The 4693-nt window shown below is 56.8% G+C and overlaps 1 long non-coding RNA gene across 1 annotated transcript; it reads right to left on the bottom strand.

Moving 5' to 3' along the window:
* Positions 1-274: 274 nt before the first annotated feature.
* On the bottom strand, positions 275-4248 carry LOC308574518. Its single transcript, XR_014002516.1, has 3 exons — positions 4134-4248; positions 2494-2686; positions 275-353 (listed from the first exon to the last, which is right to left on the bottom strand). It is a non-coding gene; the product is annotated as an uncharacterized lncRNA (long non-coding RNA).
* Between the last annotated feature and the right edge of the window lie 445 nt (positions 4249-4693).

Raw genomic sequence — 4693 nt, 5'->3', positions numbered from 1 at the left:
CAAGACCAGGCCCAGCACCACTTTCTGGAACCCCCGGCAAGTAGGAGCAGAGCCACACCCAAACATGACCCCTCCAGCTCCCATCTTGGAGGAGCTATCCAGAACCTACAGAAGGGCTGGGAGTCTTGATCACCCACTCGGATGACTCAGGCGGTTTCTTGGCCTGGAAACAGACTGAGGTGGACCAAAATCAGCCTTGGCCAACCGACTGGCTTCCAGAGGTTTTGAACCACAACTCCCATGAGCCCCAGACATAATATAGAGAAAGCTTACCTAGATGATCCATTGCATCACATCAGTGGGAGAGCAGTTGTTTTGCATGCAGAAGGTCCTGGTTCAATCCCCAATGGCATCTGCAGGTAGGGTTAGAACCCTGGAGAGTTGCTGCCAGTTCGTGCAGGCAGTGAGTGAGAAGGACCAATGGGCTGACTTGGTATAAAGGTAAAGGTAAAGGGACCCCTGAGCATTAGGTCCAGTCGTGGCCGACTCTGGGGTTGCGGCGCTCATCTCACTTTATTGGCCGAGGGAGCCGGCGTACAGCTTCTAGGTCATGTGGCCAGCAGGACTGAGCCGCTTCTGGCGAAACCAGAGCAGCGCACGGAAACACCGTTCACCTTCCCGCTGGAGCAGTACCTATTTCTCTACTTGCACTTTGGCGTTCTTTCAAACTGTTGGCAGGAGCAGGGACTGAGCAACGGGAGCTCACCCCGTCGCGGGGATTCGAACCGCCAACCTTCTGATCGGCAAGTCCTAGGCTCTGTGGTTTAACCCGCGTCCCGACTTGGTATAGGGCTGCTTATAATAATAATAATTTTATTAGTTATCCCCCGCCCATCTGGCTGGGTTGCTGCAGCCGGCTTCCTGGGCGGCTTCCTGGAGTCTCCATGCCCCCAGTGCTGTTCAGCTGTGTGATCCTGAGCGGAGGAAATGGGGGGAGGCTGGAATCATAGACTGGTAGAGTTGGGAGGGCCCACAAGAGCCATCTAGTCCAACCTCCTGCAGCACGGGAATCTTTTGCCCAAAATGTCTGTGCCCTTCGTGTGGCAGGGCATTTCTTCTCCTGCCCCACCAGTGCCCCCATGCCCCTCTCCACGGCTCAGGGGCCAGCCAGATGCCACCAAGGGAAACCCCCCCAAGCAAGACTCAAGCCCAGGAACCCCCTCCCCTCCTGTGGGTTTCAGCCACTGGGATGCAGAAGCGCTGCTGCCTCAGACCAGGCATCCCCAACCTTTGGCCCTACAATTCCCATCACCCCTGACCATTAGTCCTGTTAGCTAGGGATCATGGGAGTTGTAGGCCAAAACATCTGGCGGGCCGCAGGTTGGGGGTGCCTGCCTTAGACCATGGAGGAGCAGAGCCAGCCTGGCTAGGAGGAGCCCTCCACAGCCCTCGCTTCCCCCATGAATTTGTTCTAAAGCCATCTCCTCCACATCCTGTGGGAGGGAGTTCCACAGCTTCACCATGCACTGCAAACCCCAATATCCCCCGGTAGGTCTGCAGAAATACTTCAGTCTGAAACGCTGGAGAGCTGCTGCCGATCAGTGCTGGCAGTGCTGAGCTAGATGGACTAGTAGTCAGGCTGAGCACAACACAACTTCCTGTGTTGACGTAGGGAGGGGCTGTAGTTTAGGGGTGCAGAACACCTGCTTCGCATGCAGAAGGGTCCACATTCAGCTCCCAGTGGCATCTCCAGGCAGGGCCAGGGGAGAGTCCCCCCCCCCTGCCCGGAACCCTGAAGAGCGGCTGCTCTTGGCTGCGAGTCCTGGGAGACCTGCTCTCTGCCTTGCAAGCCTTTTCCTACCAGGCCTGGGAGGGCAGCCCTTGGACTGACTCCAGCTGCAAAAGCTGAGAATGCCGAACAGACTCTTGGGCTGGAAGGTTGTTTAGGGGGGGTTGGGGTGTGTGTGTTGTTGTTACTGATACTTTTTGTAGAGAGCCAGTGTGGTGTAGTGGTTAAGAGCGGTGGACTCATAATCTGGGGAACCGGGTTCGCGTCTCCGCTCCTCCACATGCAGCTGCTGGGTGACCTTGGGCTAGTCACACTTCTTTGAAGTCTCTCAGCCTCCCTCACCTCACAGAGTGTTTGTTGTGAGGGAGGAAGGGAAAGGAGAATGTGAGCCGCTTTGAGACTCCTTTGGGTAGTGATAAAGCTGGATATCAAATCCAAACTCTTCTTCTTCTTCTTGTATCTTTATTTTCCATCTTCTTATGATTTATGTGGAAGTTGTTCAATTTGGCTACGTGCTTTCTGATGTTTTATTCATTGTTCACAGACTACTTTTGTTATGTTCATAATTATGTGATTTTTATATGTTGTCGACCACCTTGAGCATAGCTTTAACTTTGGAAAGGCGGCCTAAAAATAAAACGATCGATTGACTGATTGCTGCCAGTCTGTGCTGGCAATACTGAGCCGACTGATTGGACTCAGTATATGAGGCGGTTTGCAATAAACCAGCCCTTTATTTAGAGTCATGAAGATCAAAAACTTACCTTATTTTTAGGGGATGGGCTGCAGCTTACTGTCCCGGCACCTCCTTTCCCAGATTCAATCTTTGCTTAGCTGGCGGTAAGACCTCCGCTTTCTGGAGACCCCCGGGGAGACACCGCCAGTCCGTGTTGACGATATGGAGTTTAATAGACCAGTTGGTGACTCAGCCTCCGCCAGCTTCCTGTGTTCCTAGATCTGAGTGAAGACTTCGTGAGTTTTTTGCCACTCGGGTACATCTTGGCACATGCCAGGGGGGGTGGATGCCCCCCTGGAGAGTGTGTGTGTGTGCCAAGACCGGGGAATCGGGCAGTTTCAGAGGTCTATAAAGCTCTCGCTTTCTCTCCCCCCCCCCGTCGTTTCGATGGGCATCAGGAGTGTCATGTAGCAAACTGATGCTAAGGAGACCCACTTAGAGTCGTCCCCCCCATAAATCCCCCCTCTCTGGCTGGCTAGTTTCTCTCCCCCGCCCCTCTTTCTCTCCCTTTCTCTCTCTCTCCCCCCCTCCCCGTGATATAAATAGCTGCCTCTGCCCGTTCCCTAAATTTCCCGCTGACGTCGTGCTCACGTCATTGTGTAGGTTGATTCTTTTCTATGAATGAGCCGCGAGGTCCCCGTTACTACGAGCCGGACTCTATAAAAAGCCCGACGGCTGCAGACACCGCTCCGGAACCTGCACCGCCGACGGAGTCCGGCGCTTCTCCCCCAAAAGCCGGGAGAGAAAAAGGGGGCTCCGGCGCGGAGGGATGGAGGGGAGAAGGGCCGGCGGGCGGATGGACGAGAAGGACGCCCCGTCGAGGCACAGGTAAGCGGAGAATGGGCTGCCCCCTACCAATCCAGCTCTGCCCCTCTCTCCCCATTGCAAGACGGGCTAATCGCCGCTTTCAAGAGTGGGGTGTGTGTGTCAGGAGGTCCCCACTTATTCTCTCTCTGCTCCGCGACGTAGATTCGCCTCCAACAGAGTCCCGTCCCAGGCGGTTTGTGGGGAGAGGTGCGCGGGGGTCCCGCAGCGTGACTCGCCCGGAGTCGATTGGTTCCCGTGCCAAACACGTGGCGCTTGTCCGGACAGGGACTGCCTACCTCCCCCCCCACCCCATCAAAGGAGAGGAAGTAGGTATTGAATCGGGACCGACTTTCCCCACCAGGGATGTGTCGGGGGCGTCTCTTTTCAGTGGGTGGGGGGGCACAGAGGGAACAGAGACCCCCCTCCTACGTGAATGGGACCAGAGAGGCATTGGCCATTATAATAAGCGGGCGGGGGGGGGGGACACGGCAGAGTTTCGGGCGTTGCCCCCCCCACCTTGTGCCTTGCCAACTTCCCTTCTCCCGCAAAAAGCCCAGCTAAGGGGAAGCTGCTGGCATTGAAGGGGGGGACGGATGAGGAGCGCCTGGATGCGGGGCGCGCAGAGGAGGCTGGCTCATCCCTATCGCCCCCCCTCCACGTAAATGAGCTTGGAGCTGGTTAGATGATGCCTCTGACTCCCCCCCCCCCCCATTTCTTCCTCCTGCGGATCCGCCACCTGTTGCATTGCGTCTGCTTGGCGTTCGCTCCTCTCTTTTTCCTGCGGGGGGGGGGGCGGGAGAGACGTTGCTGCAGCTCTCTCTCTCTCCCCCCTCCCTCTCTTTTCCGCCCCCACCAGCCTACCTGCCGCTCCATTCACCTTGAGCCGGAACAAGAACTGGCTGGAAGGGGCTGCTGCGCCGCCGGAAGCGATGGGCGGGGGGGAGCGCCAGCCAGCCAGCCGCTTCTCTACCTCCCCCCGCCCGTGTCCGCTTGGCTGAAGAGGAGGGCTGGCTTGGCGCAGGGCGGCAGCGACCTGCCTTTCTCTCCCCCCCCCAACTCCCTAGGCATAAGCATCCGTCAGACCAGACCCCCACCTCCCAAAAAATCTCTTTCTTCGCCCTCCCTTTCCACTCCGAGATGCCCAACGAGAAAGCAGGAAGAGAGAATCTCCTCAACGGGGGGCTGTTGATGGGGTGGGTGTTGAATATAAGAGGAAGATCTGGGGGTGGAAGAAGGAGAGGGACCTCTCCCTTCCTTTGATACCCCCCCCGGCTCTCCCCCCACACACACACACACAACCGGAAGCGAAGAGTTCGAGACACCTGCCTTCTCTAACGCCCTGCGCTTTTGTGGGGTTTAGTTATTCGTTTTTAAGAATGAGCAACAGATTCATTCATGGCTCGCTCTGCCCCCGCAGTCGG

Source organism: Podarcis bocagei (genome assembly GCF_964188305.1).
Source record: "Podarcis bocagei genome assembly, chromosome: 15".
Lineage (NCBI taxonomy): Eukaryota > Metazoa > Chordata > Lepidosauria > Squamata > Lacertidae > Podarcis > Podarcis bocagei.
The sequence above is the reverse complement of the archived record's forward strand: the minus strand, read 5'-3'. Positions and strand labels throughout refer to the sequence as shown.